Genomic DNA, 24913 nt, shown 5'->3' with positions numbered 1-24913 from the left:
TAGAACCACTGCCTATCTAATTATTTGTACTATAGTGTTATGCAGTTACCACACATGCTACAGAGCTTATTGGACTGACAACTGGCCAAAGGTGCTGATAAGGGGATGACATCAGCAGGACTGACAAAGTAGGGTAGCGGTTGGGAAATGTACCAAAATACTTCTTCCTACAAACATACACACACACTTTTACACCCACACACACACATATGCCGGACCTGAGAGGTAGAACTCCTGCCTATCTAGTTATTTGCACTATAATGTTATGCACTTACCAAATGTGCTACAGAACTTGCTGGACTGACAACTGGCCGGTGCTGATAACTGTACAGCTGGGGTAAACTATTACAGGTGCCAGAAAGTCTGCCTTCAGTTTTTCCCTTAGATCTTGTTAGTTCTTTCTCTCTTGCTCTTCAACTAGCCTAATAGCTTTGCACTTCAGCAGGTTTTTGTATCAATTATTCTAGCCCACCTGAGAGCCATCAGCAGTAGTCATTCATCATGGAATTAGCTCCAGTACTTAGTACTTATGACCACCCTTCCTGGCAGGATTAAAGTGCAGTTCTCTGTGCTTTTGCCCATTAACCTGGTGCATTTGGGCATTCTGAGGCACTGTTGCAATTGCCTCATGTACACAGACAACCCTCTCCTCTAAACTCCCAACACTCAGACTTGTGAGAGATACCCCTATGTCACCAAATTGGAAGATTTGCACTTTACAGTAAAGACTGAACTAGCTGATAAAGAGAAGAAGAGTCAACACCTGCATCACACCACATGGAACACATGCCCCACCAGAATATCCACTATCCCAGCTCTGACATGCAAACAAATAACACACACTCACCTTCATAGAGGCACTCAATAGACATTTACCCAAACAGCAGAGACCACCAAGACAGACACCCACCTGACAACCGCAACACAGCACAAACCAGAGGACACATATCTCACCTACACAGTGTTCCCCTCAACCTAAGCCCCTAAGGCTAACCACCTTGCCCAATACTGTAATCATAGGTGACTCAATAGTGAAGCACAGAGATGTCCCACTCACTAGGTTGAAAATGGAGAAAGTAACAGTCAGCTGTCTATCAGGTGCCAGAATCCAACAAATAACACACCCATTCAGGTCACTCCACGACAACTACAAGTGTCACTCTCTCATTGTCCATGTGTGTGTGAAAGACCTGAGATGCACCTCCCTGGACTTACATGAAAAGAGACACGGTGGAGCTCTCAGATTATGTGGGCCAGACAGGTGTGGCAGTAGCCCTGAGCAATATACTACTGTCACCTAGAATGATACCACAGTACAAACAACAAATATGTTCATAGCTTCATAAGTAGGTACTAGGCAATCTGCCTGAAGGCATTTATAAGCCTAGCCAGAATGTGTTGACTTTCACCGCCCCCTTAGATTAGTTCCCTGTGCCTCTGTCCAGCAGAGCCACTGAAGTGATCCCCGGGGTAAACTTTCTGTTTCCCATCCACTCGTCAAGGTTTCTCTTGAAGAGTGTTAGCGAGGAGCTCTGCCTAATGTAGATTGGAATCTTGTTCCAAAGCATGGAAAGTCTCTGGGACAGGCATCTATGACTCCAGCACGTCCTATTTATTGTTGTGGTGAGGTTTGGATTCCCTAGAGCATGTGGCTTGAGGGGATAAGGTTTTCTTTAGATGGAACATGTCCATCAGTTCTCGGTTGGGTATGGCCTTGTATGTCAGGCAGAGATCACCTCTGAGAAGGCGGTATGAAACCGAGTACAGCTGGAGTTTCTTCAGTTGAGCTGCATAGGGCATCTGTTTGAGGCCAGTGATACTCTTGGTGAGGTACTTCTGTGGTCTTTCCAGCTGTTGCAGGTGTCTTGTAAGTTACATCCCAAAAGGGCGTTGTACTCTATGATGGGTCTGATGAGTGATGAGTAGAGGGGCACAATGATCTCTTTTGATCTGGATGCAAACCCTTTTGAGATTAGTTGAGCCACATAGAAGGATTTTCTAACCACGTTGGCAATGTGATTATCAAAGGAGAGATTACTATCTACTTGGGTCCCCAGATCCCTTATTATGTTTTCCATATTTAGGGGGCTACCACCTATGTGATTGTTTGTGTGCACTTTTTTTTCCAAAGGGGTTGACTATGCACTTTGTGGCATTTAGCTTGAGGCCATGATTTTGACACCAGGTATCCATCTCAGTGAGACCCTTTTGGAGGATGTCTGTGTCAGCCGGAGAGTCAATTATAGCCCCTAGTTTGCAGTTGTCTGCGAACTTGGTCAGCCATAGTCCCCCTGTGCTTGCCTGTACCTCTGAGAAGTATATGCCGAACAGGAGAGGTCCTAGGACTGAGCCCTAGGGAATGCTACTTGTAACCGGTTTGGAGTCAGACCTAGCTCCCACAACTCTCACCATGTGGGTTCTGTCTGTGAGCCAATTGGCAACCCTTCTTGTGACATAGGGGTTTATGTTCAGGCTGGTGATCTTGTCTATAATACCAGAATGGGGAATGGTGTCAAAGGCCTTTGCAAGGTCTAGGTATACTAATCTATAGCCTTGGTAACTGTCTCAAAGAAGTCCACCAGGTTTAGGAGACATGATCTGCCCTTAACAAAGCCAAACTGGGTAAGGTCCAGTGTTTGGAGGTTCCCAATGTCTCTGTTAATGAGTTCCATGATGATGTGCTCCATAGCCTTGCAGACCAAGCTAGTCAGGCTTATAGGGTGATAGCTCCTGGGGTCTGTTGTGGCTCCACCTTTGTGAAGTGGAAAAACTGTTGCTGTGTGCCACTCTATGGGTATGCAGCCTGTGGTGAGGCTGTGTTTGAACAGTGTGCTTAGGTTAGGGGTTAGTTCATCTTTGAACTCATGTAGGATGCAGTGTGGGACACCATCCAGTCCCATTGATGCTGTGTTTCTGGCTTTGGAGAGGGCTGTTTTAACCTTAGTGTCTGTGGTTTCAGGGGCTCTACATTCTCCTGGTATGGTTATGAGCCCTTTTGGGGGTGAGAGGGGGGGTGAAGTTTGCACTGAACCTATCTGCCAGGATGTTGGCAATATCGGTTGGTTCAGTGTATTTTGTGCCTTTCTGCATTAACTCTGAGCAGATCTGAGCATTGCCATTTAGATTCTTGACATAGCTAAAGAATGCCTTGTGGTTATCTTTGGAGTCCTTGGCAATTTGTCTTTCGAAGCTCGCCTTGGACAATTTTATGAGGGATCATAGTTTCTTCCTGATACTGATCAGGGATGTCTTCTCTTCTTGGGATTTTACTCTTTTCTGTACTAGTTTCCTCCTTCTGTTGTATAGCTTGTTTATGGTAGGGTTTCACCAGACTACTTTCCTTTTCTTGGAGGAGTGAGTCTTGGTTTTGCTTGGCATAGCACGATCCATGCATTCTTGTAGGTGCCTGTAGAACGCATTAGTAAAGGATTTTGCAGCTTGGACAGTGTTATCCTTTAGCATGGGGGCTTTGAAGCTTTCCACCTTGGTCTTAAGTAACGTTAAGTTTGCTTTTGAAAAGTTTTTCACAGTGGTTTCCATGTCCGGGGGTGGGGGCGGAATGTGGATATCCAAAGTGATTTGTTTATGGTCAGATCTGACCAGAGAGGGGTTGATCTCTGGTGTGGAACACCAGTTGCCCGTGTTGGTGATGACCAGGTCCAATATCTTGTCACCTCTGGTGGGAGTGTTGACCAGTTGATCCAGGGGGTTTAGTTTATAAATTCTAGGAAATGTTGGGCAAGGGAGTTTGTACTTGAGTAGTTCTCCCAGTTAATGTTTGGGTGGTTGAAATCACCCAATATTAGGGTGTTTGGTAGGACCTTTATGTTTCCAAGTGTTTCCAGAAATGTGGAATGGGGGTCCTGGGACATGGAGGGTGATCTATAGCAAGCTACAATTTGAATTGCAGTTTTGCCCATTGTTAGTTGCACGTGGATGCTCTCTGAAACATCGTGCTGTGCCACTAACCTGGAGTTGTGGGTATCCTTGATGAATATGGATACTCCCCCACCTTTTGCATTTCGGTCCGGGTTCTGTGGCCGAAATGTATGGTATGAGTTGTAGCCTGGTAGTGCTGGGGTGCTCTCTGGAGCCTTAAACCATGTTTCTGTTACTGCACATATATCAATTTTCTCCATACTAAGTAGTGCCTCAAGTGCATGCATTTTGGGGGTTAGACTTCTGGCATTGAGTAGCATTACCCTCAGATTTTTGTTACTTGTGCTATTTATGGTGGTGGGTTTGTCTTTTGAGCCTTGCCTAAAAAAGGCACTATGGGGGTGACAAGAGTCTTGGCTAGTATTCGAAAGCCTAAAGGTGACAGATGCAAGCCGTCTCTAGTGAAGCAATGTGGCTTGTCAAGCATTTCATCCTAAGCAGACAGACACTGGATCCCCTTTGAATGACACCAGAAACTTAGCCAACTGTTGGAAACTGATAATTTTTTCTTTATACCGTTATATCATTCTTGGTGAGGGCAGGATGCTACTCAGGGGCATGGTCATACCGGCTTGGGCTATGTGATCAGAGTGCTCTTCCATGTCTCTTTTCATGTAGTCCAGGGAGGTATGGCTCAGGTCATTCATACCAACATGTACAATGAAAGACTCATATTTGTACTTGTTCTGGAGTGACCTGAGTGCTTGTGTGATTACAATCTGAGGAAGACACTTGTTGAAAGCGCTTATAGTGTGGATTTGAAGGGACTTTTTATTTTGTTTCTTGTTTTTATTTTGGTATCAGTTCATTAAAGTAAGTTTGATTTTGGATTTTAACAGCTCGTGGATTTGTTATATCTGGAGCCACTATCTTTGGTAAACATACTGTCTTTGTTTTGGCTTGTTTTCCTATTTTGAGACAGTTCACCACAGCGTTGGGGGCATTTTGTTGTTTTTGAGTACTTGTGTTATGTGGCGGATCCTGGCACCTGACAGGCAGCTAACAGTAACCTTCTCCTTATTCAGCATAGTGAGTGGGACGTCAGTGTGCCTGACTATAGAGACACCTATTACTAGTCTGTTGGGCATGTTATTTTACCTTAAAGGCTGTGATTGTGTGGCACACTGGTTTTGCGAAGTATGTGTTTCATGGTTTGTGTTAGGGGGTGGAGGTTGCTTGGGTGTCTGCTTTGGAGGTTTCTGTTGCTTTTGCAGATTTTTATTTAGAGCCTCCGTGTATGTTTTTGTGTATTTATGTGTGTTTTTTGCCAGTGTTGGTTTAGTAGGTCTATGTGAGACTGGTGGTGGTGTATTGCAATTATTTTCCTTCTCCTCTTGACTGTCAGTTCCAGGCAGGGGTTGAGAGAGCTTTTCCTCCAGTTTGGCTGTATAATTGCTTCTCTCGCATATATTAGTGTTTGGCAGTAGGAGGAGAGGGTTGTCTGTGTACATGAGGCAGTTGTAACATTGCCTCAAAATGCCCAGATTCACCGGTTGGACTGGAGAGTACACCTGAAACTGCCCTTTTGAAAGCCTGGATAGGTACAGTGAACTGTTTTACTGAATAGCTGGTAAGGTCGAATAGAGAGCCTTGTCCTTCTGTACAGTATAGGGGGGGTCTAGTGTTAGGGTTTATAAGTGCTTGCTATGAGTTTTGAGCAAGTGCCGGGCTGAGAAATGAATGGCTTGAGAGATTTTGTTGAACGTTTGTCTACTTCCAAGGGAAAAATTGAAGAGGAGACTTTGTGGAGCCGGGAATAGTTATACCCTAGCTAACTGGCGTTGCCTGGTGCGCAAAACTGGGAAATGGGTTTTTTATAGCAGGGAAATGAAAGAGATATAAATTAGCCCAAAATTTCTGGGCTGAAAGCACTCCTTCAGGGACAGATAGGCTGCTCAAAGCTTCCCTCTCTCACAGGTGAACAGAGAAACTTCCTTCTACCCAGGTAAGGTATGGGCAAACACAGAGATTTGTAACACAGCCCTGAATTCAGCACTAACCTGAAAACTGGACTATACTAGCTTAGAAAGGTGGGAAACAAGTATATATATATATATATATATATATATATATATATTTTTTTTTTTTTTTTTTCAGAAAATAAAGCAGATACAATAAAAAAACACTTTAAATGCACAGAAAAATATGCTTATTGTTACATATCTCAGGTCAGAGTTGTAGTCAATGCCCCTAGTAATAAAGTAGGAAGAAACAAAAATACAGTAAAAGCAGATGAATAAAGTGCAATATATATCTATATCTATCTATCTATATATATATATATATATATATATATAAACAATAGAAAATGAACAAAGTGATTTAAACAAGTTACCCAATTAACCAGTAAAAAGCTCAAAACTGAGCCCTGTTCCAGCAGTCTTCAATCAGATGAGTTCTAACTGCACACTCCCACTACTAATCTGCCGGGGAACTCTCTCCAAAAAAAAAAACAAAAATGGCCTGGATCAGTGCTCAAGTTATACAAACAAAGCTAGATCCAGCAGGCCTGAATCTGGCCCTATGCTATAGCAGGAAGGCGCACCAATGATTGACTTCAACAATTGGCTTAAGTGTCTGTTGTCATTCTCAGGTGATCCAGTATCTGTTTGCTTGGGATGACATGATTGACGGACTGCAATGGCTTGCTAGAGATGGCCTGCATCTGTCATCCCTGGGTTTCCAGGTACTGGCTAAGTGTCTTGCCAACCCTATAATGCCTTTTTAGGCAGTGTTCCAAATCAAATTACCACCATAACAGCTATACATAAATGCAATCTGAGGGCCATGCTGCTCAACACTAGACATCTAAATCTTGAGATGCAGTCACTCAAAGCACTCCTCACAACATTGACATTTCTGCTGTAAAGGAGACCTGGATTACAGCAGCAGACAGCACCCCCTGCACTACCAGGCTATAACTCATTGCACAGCTGTCAGCCCCAAAACATGGACCACAGCTCCAAAGGCAGTGACGTCTCCATATTCATAAACGATTTGCACATCTCCAGACTAGTAGACCAGCATAATGCATCTGAGATACTTCAGGTGCAATTGACATTGGGTAATAATGCAATCCAGGTCATAGCCTGCTATAGGTCCCCACCCATGTCGCTAGACTCTCAGTCCACATTCTTCAACACCCTGGAGTCTATCAAGGTCCAACCCAACACTCTCATACTAGGAGATTTCAACTACCTCTCCCTCAACTGTGAAAGATACTCAAGCACCAATACACTGGCCCAATGCTTACTGGAATTCATCAGTTCCAATGCCCTGGACCAGCTCATTCTGACCCCCAGTAGAGAAAGCATCATCCTTGACCTGTGTTGATTATTAACATATGTGACCATTGCTTGACAACAGTCAATCCCTACCTGGTCAGATCCAACCCTATCACTCAACTAGGCCCCTAAGATCAAGCAACAAAATCAACTCACTATTATCAAACCAAAAAACTCAGCAGGAGAAACCATATTTTCATGTACCATGTCTAAACATTGGAACAATCTTGCACACTCTATAACTACTCTACCTTCCAGCAGCCTTTTCAAGACTGCACTCAAATTCCACTTACATTTGCACTGGCCTTGTCCTTGTTCTAATCCAGACTAGCACCCCCACCCTTACCTGCCCCCCCACCTAGACTCTTAACCCAACTATACTACCGCCACTACTAACCACAGTCAGAATTAGCTAGTTGTCTTTACATACTTTAAAATCTTGTCTGACAACTTTGTTACTAATATTATAAACAATAAGAAACTATCTTAGCTTGCACCATTTACTGTATATACTGTTGATAATCAATATCTTGTTATTGTATTAAAGTCAACAACCTGTAATGTTGTTTACTATTGCTGCACCTTTGTATCTCTATTTATCATGTACATGATGTGGAGCTTTTCTCCCTGGGCTTCCGCTGAAAAAGGAGCTGTGTCCAGTTGGAATTTCCCAGTAAACAAATGCAAATAAATAAATAAATAAATAAATTAAATTAATAAATAATCACCATGGAAATCCACATCTCACCCACACCCCCTGCAAAGGTAACCACCTTGAAAAACTTCTCCAAAGCTGACTTTGGACTCCTAAAAACAAAGGTGGCTAACTTCACAGCACCCATGCCAATGGACAATACCTGCATGACTGCTGAATCATACACAAATGCACTGTACAAACATGTACATAAATGCATGGAACTAGCCATACCCAACAGAACCATGCCACTCTCCTACAAACACTGGAGGCCAATCTCGTGGTCCCCTGCCATTAATAACCTCTACAACAGAAGGAAGAAACTGTTGTAGAAAAAGGTGGAGTCCCAAGAGTGGTAAAACTCCCTTATTAGCCTCAACAACAACTTGAGAGCCCTTATGAAATCATCTAAAGCCAACTATGATGGCAGAATTGAAGCAGACACTGACAACAATCACAAAGCCTTAGATAGTTATATCAAGAACTTCCACAACAATACCCAGAAGTGCTCTGAGTTACTGCACAATGCTACCTCCTATACTGAGCCAACATATATTGTCAACATTCTTGCCAACACATTCAGTACCAGCTTTACCCCTCCCCCCCAGGAACAATCATAATGCCAGAAAAATGCCAGGCACCCAGGATTACTGCAGCCCAGGTTAAACCTGCATTGTCCACGGGAAAGAATACAGCTTCCATGGGACCCAGAAATATCCCTGTCTGTGTTCTAGATGAACTACAAAGATACCTGGCACCACATCTGTGTTCAGTCACAGCCTCAACTCAGGCTTTGTCTCTCCCAAATGGCACATTGCTACAGTCCTCCCTCTCCATAAAGGGGTAGCAACTACAGGCCCTGGGATTTATCAGCCCATTAGCCTGACGAGTCTGATATGTACAGCTATGGAGCACATCATCAGGGACCTGATCAACAAAGATATAGGTAATCTCTTAACTCTGGACCCCACACAATTTGGCTTTACGAAAGGGAGATCATGTCTGCTCAACCTGGTTGACTTCAAGTCAGTCACCAGGGATGTGTATGATGGTAATGCACTGCAAACAGCCTACATCAATCTGGCCATGGCTTTTGATACCATTCCTCAGTCAGGAATTATTGATGAACCCTCCAAACTAGGCATCAACCCCTATATCAATAGGTGGGTTGCAAATTGGCTCACAGACAGTACACACAGTGTGAACGTAGCATGTTCTAAGTCAGACTGACAACCAGTCACAAGTGAAGTCCCACAGGGATCACTCCTGGGTACTCTCCTGTTCAGCATCTACATCTTAGGAGTCCAGGCCAATACAAAGGAACTTTGCCTGACCAAGTTCACAGACAACTGCAAGCAGGGAGCCATCATTAACTCCACAAGTGGTACAGACATCCTACAGAAATGCCTCACTGAGACCACTGACTGGTGTGGAAACTATGGCCTGAAGCTTACCACCACAAAATGTATCACCCGCCCCTTTGGTATAAACTCAGTTCCCAATAAGTACCCACATCGATGGGAGCCCACTGAACACTGCAGGTGTTATAAGAGATCTGGAGACACAGGTTGACAGCTACCTCTCCTTCACCCACCACATTGCCACTGTGGTCAGAAAATCCTTCTATGTGACACATCTCATTACCAAGGGTTTTGCATCCAGGGAAGAAAGAGGTCATCATCTCTGTGTACTCTTTCTTCATTAGACCAATCAAGTATAATGGTACATTTGACATGTACCTCAATAGACACCTGCAGCAGCTGGAGAGGCCACGGAAGTACCTCACAAAGAGGATCCTAGGCATTAAACACGTCCTACACAGACAGATTCAAAAGACTCCAGCTATTCTCTGTCTCATATCACCTACTTAGAGGCAATCTCTGCTTGACTTGCAAAGCCATGTCTGACCCAGCTCTTTTAGAAATACTACATCTAAATAAATCACCATTCCCTCTGCACCACACACTGTAGGGACCTCAACCTCATTACCACAATCAATACAACATGCTGGAGGGACAGGTTCCTCACTTGGAGACTGCATATGCCCTGGAATAGACTTCACATACATGTCAAGCAAACCACCATCTTAATGAGTGGATGGGTAATAAAAAGTTCACCCCAGAAATCACTCCAGTGGCTCTACTTGATAGAGGCATTGGGAGATAATATCAGGTGGCACAATGGCAGGGCACTTCTATGGGCTAGGCTTGTAAAGGCTCCAGAGCCATTAGCCTAGTACACACCTATGAACCTATAAGGTGAGTGATATCAGCATGGCTGATAAAGTAGGCCATTGGGTGAAAAACCTATCAAAATACTTCTTCCTACAAACACACACACTTACACACCCACACACATATTTACCAGATCTGAAAGGACAACCCCTGCCTATCTAGTTATTTGCACTGTAGTGTTACACAGTTATCACATGTGCTGTAGAGCTTACTGGGCTGACAACTGGCCAAATGTGTTGATAAGGGGACTGACATCAGCAGGACTGATAAAGTAGGGCAGTGGGTGGGGAACTGATCAAAATACGTCTTCCTACAAACACACACACGTATACACCCACACACACATTTGCTGGATCTGAGAGTAGATCCCCTGCCTATCTAGTTATTTGTGCTATAGTGTTACACATCTATTGCATGCACTACAGTATTTACTGAGCTAACAACTTGCCAAAGTTGATGATAAGGGGAATGACATCAGCAGGACTGATAAAGTAGGGCAGTGGGTGGGAAATTTATCAAAATGCTTCTTCCTACAAGCATACACACACTTATCTACCCACACACACATTTGAGGATAGAATCCCTGCCTACCTGGATATTTGTATTATAGTGTTACTCAGTTATCGCACATGCCACGGTGCTTACTGAGCTGCCAACTGGCAAAGGTGCTGATAAGGGGAATGACACCAGCAGGACTAAAAAAGTGGGACACTTGGAAGTGTTGTGGGTGGGAATGGCCTAAAACTGCTTCACCTACAAACACACACTCCCTCACTCTTGCATACACAACTGTCACACACACACAGTTGCCTGTAGGGAGATTAAAGCCCCTACCTATCTAATTATTTGTACTATAGTGTTACACAGTTATCACACATGCTACAGAGCTTATAGAGGTAATAGGTGTCCAATGGTACTTCTAAGGTGAATGACAGCAGCAGATCTTGTGAAGTACGGCAATATGAAGTGTACTGAGTGGGAAGAATCTCCTAATAATTAGACCTACAGACACACACACACACACACACACACACACACACACACACACACACACACACACACATGCACACACGCAGGTGATGTGATATTATAAACCCAACCTGGGTACTATTACACAATGGGGCTCACCTTTTATGCTGGCACATGCAACTGTTTACAATTGGTATGCCATTGTCCACAGCAGGACATCACAGTATGCCATTCAGGTTATGCATGAGTATCACTCACTCTGTCCCCCCCCATGTCTCTCTCTCTCTCTTTCTATATCTATCACTGTCTGTCTCTCAGTTCCCAACATCTATGTGTGTGTATGCTTGACATATGTTACACACACGTATATATGGGCAATGGATATCTCACACAACAGATGCATATATATCACATATGGGCCACCTACAGCTAGCTGAGGGTAATCCTGTCTGATATGTGTGTGTGTGTGTGTGTGTGTGTGTGTGTGTGTGTGTGTGTGTGTGTGTGTGTGTGTGTGTGTGTGTGTGTGTGTGTGTGTGTGTGTGTGTGGTGACAGTTGAGGTGTGCATAGCTGTCTGTATGCACAGACATATATACCCAATGCAGTCATATATTCCAATGTGGGTTCCAACATGTCCTGTGAATTTCTAAGTGTAGGAGCAGGCCCAGTGTGACCTTCTATAGTTAGAGTGGGTCTCCATTCCAGAGACAGATGTACTCCATACAAGGTTTTGTGTGCTACAGCCATGCCTCTCAGGAGTACACAGGACTTTCCTCAGGGTACTTGTTTTGTTTAGCAGTCATTTTCTGACATATCTGTAGTCTGAAACTGCGATGTTTTGTGTCATTACCTAGTGCCAGACATCCTCAGATCAACACAGTGCGTTACCAGAGGAATACTAGCTGTATGATGCATAGACCAATATTATGAGGGCAGCTATGTACATTCTTGCCCAACAAGGTCATTTGTGAGGTGCGGCTACAGCCAGTTTAGTAATGACACAGCTGTGTAAACAGTCCAGCAACCTGGTGATATACTGGCTGTGGTTCTCCTGCTTGTGTGGTATCTTTCTAACCTGAGATGTCATATCCTTGTGTGGGCATACCTTTCACCTGTACATGTTTTGGCAGGTTGTCCAGGTGTTTGGCTAGAGATTTCATCCTGTCTATGTAAACTTGTGTTTTTCTGCCAAGTTAGTTACATATAATTGAAAAGTGATGTTACTAAATAATGACAGACATTACTTTTTCAGATGACATACCCTTCAGACAATTCCAGCTACTGTAATCCCCTCACCCCACCAACTTTCTCAGAATGTAAGGGCAATATTTACAACACATGCCTATCATTGTGCTTTTGTTCCACTTTTATTTCTGCCCTTGTCCAGACATCTTGCTGTCAGAGGTTGGGAGCTATGGGTGTGGGTACATAGTGTATTCAGCTGTGCAGGCATGTCCATTATATGTAAAAGCAAACATAAGAAAAAAGGATTATTGTGAATGACCACTGGCAACAGTACCAAAATGCATTTATATTCACAAAAGCCTTGGCACCTCTGCTACACATCCTTCAAGATGTCACTAATATGTGTAGTATATTCCACATAGCACTGTGACTTCCAGGTATGTCAGTGGCAGAGCAGTGGGTGTCTCTGACATGCATAACAGTTGGCACTGCAGTTATCTGCATATGGCCCTGTCAAAGGCAACACTGTACATAGGGCACTATAAGACGACTGCCAGGGGAATGTGCTGGCCAGATCCAGACAGTATTAACCACACATACACATTGCTCATTAACCCCTGCATATTGTCAACAGGCAACATGTTTTCATGTGTATTGGTATAGCTCTGCCAATGTGTGCTATGCTGCTATTTCACTTCAAACATACATGTTACTGCATTTGTGTGGGTATATGGGGGGCACACCTGCCAACTGTACACAATTGCACAGACTGTGCTGATATTTGCTTTACATTTTGGTTACTACAAAACTATTGAGCCCTGTCTTGGGGACTAGAGGCATATCAGTAAAGAGCCCAGGTCAGATTGTACTGGCATACATTTGAGTTTCAGACTTCTTACCCTTCATAGCCTTACTGCAACTGCGAGTCCTGCTGTGTTATTAATGTGTGAGCCTGTAGGGGGGTAATTCAACATTGCTGCTATTTGTGTGCCTTTACCAGACATTTCTCTGTGGTTTTCTACACCTGACTTGCTGTGTGGGTGTAAGGAGTGCTTATAGTACCCCCACCCTGACATCTATGCCTGTGCCTATGACCCATCAGTTAGTTGTCCCCACACATATATTGCAGTGGGATTTGCCACCTTGGGTACTACTGCATAGTGTGTGGAGGCCAGTTTTGGCCAGAAATTTCCTGCTGTCCCACATAGCTGTCAGTTGTGTGCTGCTATCCCAGTAGGCCATCCCATTCCCTTGTATGCATGCATTATTGCCATAGATATGCTATCAAAGCATATTAATCCATTCATTTATTGTTAAAAAGACTGACTTACCTTGTGCTTATGGCAGTTGTGAGGACTGTGCTTGAGGACCACCTATGCTGGATGCACACAGTACACTGCCAATACATAGTAAGTTACAGGTAATGTGATGTGTGTCATCCATTTTACTGTGTGTGCGAGTCAGAGAGAGGTGCTAGTCCCTGGGGTCCCTACAGTGTCACTGGGTGTGCTATGAGTTGCCTCTTTTCCAAGGCCAGAACATACTGGGCATGCCTCCATCTTCCAACAAGAGCAGGCTCAGGGGCCTCCTCCTGTGAGTCTCTCTGTGCCTGTTGGGACCTTGGCAATGGTGGTGGGCTGTGTGGCCTGTTCCCATGCTGTTCCTGCTCAGCTGTTTCCACAGGATAATATTGTGTAGCATGGCATATACTATGAACATGTGTGCACATTTGGCTGGAGAGTACTGCAAGGCTCCATCAGATATGTCAAGGCAGTGGAACCGTAACTTGACCATCCCAAACACATGCTCTATAAGGATCCTGGTTTGTGCGTGTGCCTCTTTATGGCATTCTTGTGTGGGTGGGTGTGCATTTCTGATGGGTATCATCATCCAAGGTTCCAGTGCATAGCCAGCATCCCCCACTAGATGGCTATGTGGGATGCCCCCACTGGCAAATGTCTAGTACAGCTGTGATGAATGCCAGATGTGGGAGTCATGATAGCTTCCAGGGCTGCCAGCACACACAGATTCATAATAATGCCCTGGGCATTGCGCACAACCTGGCAGTTGATTGAGGGGAAACCCTTGCGGTTTATATAGACCCTACCCTGTTCACCAGGTGGTGCTTTGATGTGGATGTGCATGCAATCTTTGGCACCCAGTACCTCTGAGTATTCTGCTACATGGTGGAAGAGATGCATATTGCTGATCCTCTCCTCAGGAGTGTTGGGGAAGTAAATGTGCTCATGTGCATGTGTTAGCATGGCATCCAGGAACTGGTGGAGTACCCTGGATGCAGATGCCTGTAAGATCCCTCATGATGTCTCCAGTAGGTCTTTGGAAAGTACCTATAGCTAGAATTCTTAAGGCTACGCATACCTTCCTATCCACTGGGATGAAATCCACTCTGTTGGTTCTAGGTCTGAGTTAAGGTTGGCACAGCTTGGTGATTTGCTGAAGTATGTCTCTGTCAACCCTGTAGTGCTCTACTATCTCCAGATCATGTAGCCCCTGGTAAGTAACCTTGGGTCTGAACACTCTTCTCCTCCTCCTTGGTCTGTGGTGGTTGTCAGCATTATCCTCCTCTCTGCCATCAGCCTCTAGCACATACTGATGGATCAAAGCAATAGCAGCCCCTAACATTTTTCCAGTTAAAATTCCCCCAGATGTGTACACCAATGGTGCAGAGTTTGTGGGAAAAAACAGACTGTATGGTGAGTCCATACTTTATACTATTGTGCTGCAGATGCTGTCTGTATGATTGGCTGACTATGATGCATTCCACCTGCAGCTATGTTATTTGCACTTGATTGCTTTAATTCTGCTATTTTCCTTTTTTTCTTTTTCCTCTTCCCATTTCCTGCCCTTTTAAGCCCTGAGGCACGCCATGCAAACCCGCTGCCCAAATGTAAACCCTCCTGCTATTTTCATTTTTTTTTTTTTTTTTTGATCTGGTGCGCACTGTGCAAACCCATTTAGCTTATGTAAACAGTAAGAAATGGCCCTTCCATGGGTGTGAACACGCTCCTCATTTCATGGAATAAGTCAATATAGCCTCAGAGACACACCCTTGCTTAGCTGTGCTTAGCTAAGCTTATCTCTGCACCATAGGGCTTCAATGTGCTTACAACATCTGAAACACTCCCTTTCATATATGTTGCTCCTCCTAGTTACACTATCATGCTAGCGCAGCTACACGGTTAGGTGCAGTTTGAGACTTGAAGATTTTGGTGATTCAGTAAATTTCCCCTCATTTGCATACCCCACTGCCTCTGTTCATAGTTACTGTGCTAACACAAAGCCTTTCCCCTTGACAACCACTGTTCCCTGGTATTGTTTTGATTCTGCATGCCATAGACTATAATGGAAAAATACAGATTTCCCCTAAAATTGAGTTTTCTCATTTTTTTTTTTTTTTTTCGGCAAGATCCCATTTGCACTCCCTTGCCTATGCTTAAATGTCCGAGATTGGCCAAAAAAAAAAAAAACTTTGATGTTTATAAAAACAAATCAGTTTTCCATGCCAGTCGCCATATATTTGGCCATCAGCATGCCTATACACTATAATACATGCTTTTTTGTTATTTGCAGAAATGTATTTGGTTAGTAACCGACTACATTTCTGCAAATAACATTGTTCTTGCATGGATACCTGGCTGCTTGGTGAATCACTAATTCACTTCATTTGCATGGTTTTCACTAGCAAATGAAGTAATTAGCATTCTGCAGCTATATCCATGCAGGAACAGTGTAGGCATGCTCGTGTATTTCAGATCAGCTGTTTGCTGGATCACTCGGCAGCCATATTCCGTGCAGGAATGGCTACACTGTTCCTGCATGGAGATTTTGGCTTGATGAATCCTGAGGATTGAGACTGTTTTATCCATGTTTGACTGTGGACATCAATTTAACACAATATGAACACATGTGCATCAACCCTTGCATCCATGCCATACCTCTTAACTGTATAGATTTTTGCAGAATGTACAGATTTTTGCCTCATATTTTTGATCTTTTTTATACAGTTATGGTGTTCTGGCAAATTAGTGGCAAATCATTAAAGACCGAAGATAGAAAATAATGATAGACACTTGAGGTTTCAGATTTCATACCCTTCAGAAAATTCATGCTAGTGCCAAACCTGTTATTCTATCAACTTTCTAAGCGTGTAAGAGAAATATTAAAAAAATGTCTCTATTTTTGGGTCTTTGTCCCACTTTTACTTATGGCTTTGTCTAGATTTCTTGTTTTAAGAGGTTGATATCTGTTCATAAAATACGTATGTATGTGTGTGTGTGTGTGTGTGTGTGTGTGTGTGTGTGTGTGTGTGTGTGTGTGTGTGTATGTATGTGAGTGACTGAAACTGTATAATGTACACAACATATTTAGAAACAGGAGCATGCATGTCTCAGTTCTACAACATGCATTTCTGATAGTTTATTGCATCTAGTTATAGAAGCAGTCTTTTAAAGTATATCTGCACATTGGAACCAAAACAGAAAATCTAAAGTCCACACTTTGCACACCACTCTCTTAACAGGATATGTTACCTGTATCAAATAATGATGATGTCATCATCTATAAAGACCACCCCTAGGATTCAATAAAGCCTACATTAAGTGTACACTTAGTGTACACGATATGCGTTCAATAAAATTCTTATCTCATTTTTTTGTCTTTGCTAGTCACTCAGAAAGATTATGCTAAGTGTACATGTAGTCTGCACTTTGTGGTAACCTTTATGAATCTCTGTCATTATTTCAATCAGCAAAAATATCAGTAGGAAAACTAAAATTAGGAGGAAGAAGGTGTGCTTTATATCTATGTTGTCTGTTCCTCAGAACAGTGTACACTTAGTGTACACTTAGTGTAGGCTTTATTGAATCCAGCCCCACTATGACAACGAAAAGGCATACTTCAGTGGTGATGCAAATATTAACTAATATGTTCCTCAGATTAAAACAAAATAGCTATGCAGTGGTTAACTTATCACCAACACCTACGTGGTGTGTGTTTCTGTATGTGTAAGTGTGTGTGTGTGTGTGTGTGTGTGTGTGTGTGTGTGTGTGTGTGTAGTCAGAAAAGCATGAGTCTTAATTCTACTGTCATCTATCGGGTCTATATTATATGCTCAAAGTTTTAAAACTTCAATGCTCATATAATCAACACTATATGAGCAAAGTATTAAAACTTTGAACAGATAAAAAAAAATAAAAACAACCTACCTGAATGCTCTGAGCAGGGGGGCAACCCCTGCACCCCCACATGAGGGGCTGCATCCCCATACCCCGCTACTTAAATATACCAACTCCGAGATTGCACTGCAGTGAAGTGAGATTGCTGTAGAGAATATTTCCCTTTACTGCACTGTAGTCTGATCTCGGAGTTGGTATATTTAAGTAGTGGGGGTGTGGGGGTGTAGGGGGCTTTCTCTCCTGCTCAGAGCATTCAGGTAGGTTTTTGTTTTTATTTATTATTTTTTGTATATGTTCCAAGTTTTAAAACTTCACTCATATAGTGTTGATTATATGAGCGTCAAAGTTTTGAAACTTCGAGCATATAATATAGACCCCATCTATCAAGTGTCATGGAGAAGAAAAATGTTTACTCTCATACGTGCCTACACAGCCATTTCATACAGGCCTCCCAACATCTTCTCCCAAACATACAATGATGATCTCATCCTCTATAAAGTGTCCAGCAAAAGCATAAACATCAGGCTTGTGCCATGGCACCTGCATTAAGTTCTGTGTTCTCTAGCTTGTGCAACTAGTTAGGTAGGAGTTCTAATCTCACTGCAGTTGTCTGTTGTCTGGGCATATTGAGAAGTGCATAAGTCTGCATCCTGCTGTCAGCAATCCAATCCCACAGAGAACACATTTTTTTACAGTTATACATGCCTAAGCAGCCATTTCATACAGACCTCAGATCTTCTCCCAAACATACAATGGTGATGTCATGATCTATAACGTGTTGTCTGACACTATGAAAGCCAGACTTGTGCTATGGTGCTTGTGTTAAGTGCTGTGTTCTGTCAATACTTAGGTAGGGATTCTAGTTTCACTGCAGTCCTCCAGATTGTATGTGTTTGTGTTCAGTTAGTTCACCTTTCAGGAGACCATCTTAGAACAGCATGTGAGACACTGCTGCTACCATCTTCCTCTCACCAGGCACTGCTGATGTCATCATCTATAAAGTGCTGTCTGACACTATAAAATTCAGCTTGTGCTGTGGTACTTTTACGTATTGTATTCTGTAAATAGGTAGTGGTTCTAGTCTCACTCTGGTTCACTGGTGTTCAGTTAGTTCATAATCTGGAGGCCATTTTAGAAGAGCATGTGAGACACTCTTAATGCACACTGTTAATGTCATCATCTATAAAGTGTTGCCTGGCACTATGAAAGCCTGTCTTGTGCTGTGGCATTTGTTTTAAGTGGCTGTGTTCTGTACATAATTAGGGAGAGGATCTAGTCTCACTGTGGTCCACTGGTGTGTCTGTGTGTTTGTGTTCAGTTAGTTCACATTCTGAGACCATTTTATAACAGCATGTGAGACACTCCTACTGTCATCTTCATCTCATCAGACACTGCTGATGTCATCATCTATAAAGTGTTGTCTGACAGAGTGGAAGCCAAAATTGTATCATGGTGCATGCATTGAGTAATATTTCTCCAGCCTCTGTACCTTGATAGTTAGTATTTTAATTTCACAGCAGTCAACTTGAATGTGTGCTCATGAAAATAATATTTTTGAGACAATGTACACAGGGATATAACTTCACATCTATGTCACACACTCCTCCCAACATCCTCTACTCAGCATGCAATGATGCTATCATCCTCTAAAAAGTGCACCATGACAGTGTTAAAGTCAGACATACATGCGGTGGTGCTACTTTTACATTGTATGGAATACAGCTTCTATAGTTACATAGTTTTAATGTTCAAATGTTACCTCAGTCAGCTGCTGTGTTTGTGGTTGGTGGTACATTATAGTCATTGTATAATCTTTTGAATCTCTTTTCATTTAATTTCCTCTTAGGAGAACCTTTAACATAATTCTATAAATCCAACATTCCCTTTTTCCCTCTGTCCACATAAACGTCTTCTTGCAGAAGACAGGAGGATGTCATTATCTCAACAATGTATATACACATTATGAAGCAGAGTCCTTCCATGAGCCTTTGCGAGCCATCTCCAGACCACTGGATGTGTCATTGTTAATTCTGTCATGGGGTGGTGCACGTCACATATGGACAGAAGCTATATATAATACAATCAAACACATAAACACATATGCACATACCCTTACTATCTTCTCTTGCATAGTTATATTGATTTTGGTTTACATGGTATAATAATGGCTACGATTTTATGTAATGTTGGCTGTTGGTCTAGTAATGTCCAATAACCCTATGAACATTGCACATGTCAATATTGCTGTCATCCACATGTGCTATGTTGAGGTGTGGGTGTATGGTAGGCCTACAAGAGGGTATTGCAATATGTGATATAAGGTAATGTATTGATGGCCACTGCCATTTGAATACATGATCTGTGCATAACATCTGTAGTAACATGGCTGCTGAGAACTATTGACATTGGGTGATACTGTGTATATTGTTGGCTTAGTAATGCATGTGGTTTTGTAGTGGAGTATATCAATATTCTACCCAGCTCTCATTCGACCTTCATAGTGACACTTGCAGTAAAATACACGTGTATGTGTATAGCTATCATCATTAAATGCTCTGTGACATACATTACTATAACATCATATTGATTACATGGCCACATACATCTTGTTTCATCCACATGTTGTAATGATGTTATAAAAACAAACATCACAAGTTGTAATGGAATTGCAACCATGGTGTATTCATTGTATGCACAATTGTGTTGCTATTCCCAAGGATTACTGAGGTAGTCTCCCGCACATCATTTGTAATGTGTCCATATATGGTATCATGGCAATCACATACAGGTTTCCAAAGAAACACATATAAGCATATGATGTACAATTGATGTAATTATGTAACATAATCAGAGTTAAACATTACCACTCTGTGGCATGTGATGCAAACTCAAGCTTGTATTTGGAGGTGTTGTCACAAATCATTTTACAAATAAATATGAAATGTTAAGTGGAATACACAACTAAGTGCAGAGCTGTTTGTGGATGCCACCAGCCATACTCAACTGGAGAAAATGCAAAATCTGCTAGTTGACAGTTTGGATCAAACTTCACCGTCCTCCCTTCCCCACTGCCCATCAGCTAAAATATACATGCAAAAAGTAATCACAGCTTATTTTGTCAGGAGAGCAGCTTATCTGTGCTCTCTGTAAGGCTAGTAACATGTCATCAATGGACCCTGACAACATCCCGGGTTGCCTTCCCAAAAACTTAAACCCTGACCTACCAAACACAGTTAGATCCCTACTTAAACACAGCCTCCAGACAGTCTATGTTCTGGCAGAAGGATGTACAGCAACAGTCTTCCAGCCAGACAAGGGGGGAACATCCCCCGATCCAGAGAATTATAGACCCATAGCCAAACTCACTTCATCTGTGCAGCAGACCAAAGAATCATTATGAACCTTATCAAACAGGACACAAGAAACCTCCTGAATGTGCAGCCATTGTAAAATCTAGTTGACTTCTTCAAGAAGGTCACCATGGGTATGGATGTGGAAAAAACTGTGCATCACACCTACCTTGATCTGTCCAAGGCATTTGACAGAAATCTACACTCAGTTATCACAGATAAACTGTCTCAAGTGGGCATCAATGTCTGCATTGCCAAGTGGGTAAACAAATGGGTCACAGATAGGACAGGTACTGCCAAAGTGTGTGAATTAATTTCTATCAAGGGACCAGTGATGAGGGCTGTACCTCAGGAATCTGTACTATGCCATTTTCTGTTCAGTATTTAATTCTCAGAAGTCAAGTCAAACTTAAACAGCCTTTGTCTGACCAGCTTTGTGGACATCTGCCAACTGTGGACAATCACTGATTCCAAAAATAATATTGATGTACTGCATAAAGTATTAACACAAAAATGGTTGTTACCAGAGTGATGGAGACACACTAATTAAACCAAAAAGCATAATTATTTCCTTTTTAAAAGCAAATACCCAGGCTAAATACAATATAGACAGCACACCCCTATGAGCAGATCCAGTGATATGCATCATGGCTACTCAGGTAGATAGTAATTGGAACTTCTACCAGCATGTGACCACAGTGACAAATCCTTTGTATGTAGCACAACTCCTAAGTATGGGCAGGCGATCCACATCAATGAACATTATAGTCCCCTTGTTCTCAGCCCTCATCACACCAATAATTGAGCGCAATGTGCCCTTTTACATGTACCTCCCCATACATCTGAAACAGCTGAAGCAACCCCAGAGTTATAGCACAAAGAAGATACATAGTATAAACAAGAAGTCTTGTGCAGAGAGACTGAATCCCTATCACTGCATTATATATCCTACAGACTACTGAGGGTCAATTTGTGTCTGGCCTACAGAGCAGTCTCCAATCTGGCCATGATGGAAATATTACACTTTGTTAATGCAAACTGCACAAGGGTGAATTGTCCCAAGGATGTTAACTGAGCCTCTGGCATAATAAATCATAACATACAGATTGATGCAACATCAGCCACTACCTCTTTGCTGTTACAAACTTCCCAGTCACATAAACCAAAGGCCTTACCTGAATTTCTTAAAGTGCAACCTAGATCAAATGGCTGATCATGATTGTACTACTGTTGTTGTAGCCAAGTCCCTCATAGATAGAGACAATTGTTATTAGAAACATAACCAATGCTCATACCTGTTCAGACATTGTTCTCATAGATATTTAAAATTGTGAAACACATGTTACACACGGCTAGGCTTTTATGGGATCTTGAGACTTTAGTCTAGTACTACCCTATGCACCTATAAACCTGTGATGTTCAACTGTATCCTAGGTACAGCTATAGTGTGACTATACAGCATCATGGACATACCAGTACATCATATCAGCATTACCTTGATAGTTGCATGAACAGTTATACATGCATGTCAGGATTTCATGGTAGTATAAAAGTTTCCATGACAATGTCAGGGTGGCAGTGATTGTGTGGCAAATGTCTTGGGTTTGACATGCTGATATAAAGTGTCCTCCATGTATTGTCTGGTAGTAAACAGTATCACAGTGACAACATCCTTGCTTATTGATGCTACACTTTTCAGTCTGTATTTTCTATGTACATGAGCATACTAATGCATTGCCATTGGTCTCACATATTACTGTGCCATTATTTATAACAGATCACTTTTTAATTCACACATCAAATTCATGATGCTGAAGAAAATATCCATTGCTATTACCTGTGGCAGAAGAATGCAATGCACAGCTGCGTGTAGGGAATCTACTGATAATAATGTGTTGTTTTTAAATGTTGTTGCCCATATGGCCGATACCTATGTCTTCCAGGGATGATTTAACACAAGTGTATCAGTTTTGCCACAGTGAGCTTCCACACATCTTTTTGGCCATACAAAATATTCTTTGTGATGCATAACCATTAGGAGTTGACACTGCAGACTTCCCTTCAAGATGTTCTACAAAATGTATGTATGATACATCTTCCTGTGATGCATCCAGAAAATACACAGCTCACTGACAACATTGACGACATGGGTATCATTCTTGGAAATGTGGATTGTGGAATATGTGTCATGCAAACCTCTCAACTTGCCAGGATTGCTCCTAATTTAAAATACAGGTGTAACAGTCACCATCTTAACACCTCCAAAAGTGGTCATTTTGAGGAAGGTGTGCTTGATTCCCCTTATGACAAATCATTAGAGTTTTACAAGTATGTTTCTTCAGAACATGTATATCACAATCACATATTTTATGTGAATGTCACAGATTAGTGGAGGTATTATTATGATATTCTGTCAATGAATGTGTCTGTTTATATATATGATGTCCACGAGCCTGTTGCTATGTGTCAGCTATGCTGACATTTTAATCATATTCAAGTGAGTCATTTTGTACACCTTTACAATATGCATATACCTCTATTGTGTGTACTGTCCTTGCTAAATATCTTCTTCAGTGATCATGTAAGGGTGTTCATATCACAACCAATCATCTCTATTGATACGTGACCTTGTGTAACAGTCACATAATATACTATAACTGTGTGATGATATGAATACACCCGCATAAGAGGTGTAAACAGAAATATGTACCATAATATGTACATATGTGATTACTTTTCATGCTACTGACCTGTCCTTAAGGTGTACATACACTGACTTGCCCTTACCTAGTGTTCATTAACATGTTTCATATGTCCTCTTCCTGTTTCTTTATTCCTATCATTCATGGTTGTGGTTCTATTCAATATGCTCACTTCCCCAGACTAGTGTATTTATACTGCTTTCTTTAATCATCACAAAACCTTTATTTCAGTATGTTTTGCATTCAGTGCACTTTACTATAATGTGTTATATTAATACATTCATTACATTAATTTTAGCTCTAATAGTCATTTTTGCTGTCCATACAATTCCACAGAGAAAGCTTGCCAGTAAGTAAATGTGTCTGCTTGTGCTACATGCCTTCATGCTGCTTACATGCTATGTTGCTGGCCACGAAACCTCACTTGTATTCATATAAGTGTGATGCACAGCATGCACGCACAATTAGCAGCGCTGCTCATTGCACAAACATGTAAATTCCATGTAGGCTTCATGTTAAGCCTACAGAGTTTATTGAATCCCTGGCAAACTATCGCTCCTCTACATCTTATGTCCATTTTTCTGGTTTCACACAACTAATTAATAGCCCCTCAAGTCACATTATAGCAAGAAATCAAATTCCCTAATTGACTGGATCCTAGTATCAGACCCTAGCAAGTACACCATCTCGGGTACAATGTCTGAACGTCTCAATGTTCATCTCCCAATCTATATAACCAGACAGAAAAAAATAAGAAGACAAAGAGGAAAAGTAGAAAAGATCAGTAATGGAGAAGTTAAAGAAATAGAATCTGAGGTAATGGAGTACCTGCAAAATGAAGGATTCAGTGTAGAAAATCTAATTCAGAAAGCACCACAAGAGGATAGAGCAATGGTTATCCAAATTAAGGGGAAGCCAGTGGAAAAGGAAGCAATTGGTCAGGTGCCATATGAAGATAATTTGGAACCTTCCACAGGAAACCAGTATAAATGTTCACTTGAAGCTGGACAGCAAGGGAAGGAACAGGAAACTGTGGAAACTCTGACATAGTCAATGCTGAGGAGTGATAGGCCAGCAAATTCCCATATGACAGAGCAATGTATGGCACGGGATGAAATTGAAGAGAATGCGCCACAGGAGGATGCTCTAGAACTTTATATAGAATGACCACAGGAAATGGAAAATAAAAAATGTGCCCTCAGTTTAGAAGAAAACAAGCTAAGAGAAGAGTTGCTTGATTTAAAAGACAGACATATTAAGATCAATGAAAGAAATAAAATGCAGAAGGTCAATAAAACCCAAAAAGTCAGAAGTTTGATAAAACAAATGAACACAGTAATTAGGACTGTCCATAGAAATC

Source organism: Protopterus annectens, chromosome 12.part0 (genome assembly GCF_019279795.1).
Source record: "Protopterus annectens isolate FY-2018-M chromosome 12.part0, PAN1.0, whole genome shotgun sequence".
Lineage (NCBI taxonomy): Eukaryota > Metazoa > Chordata > Ceratodontiformes > Protopteridae > Protopterus > Protopterus annectens.
This window is presented reverse-complemented; position numbering follows the sequence as displayed.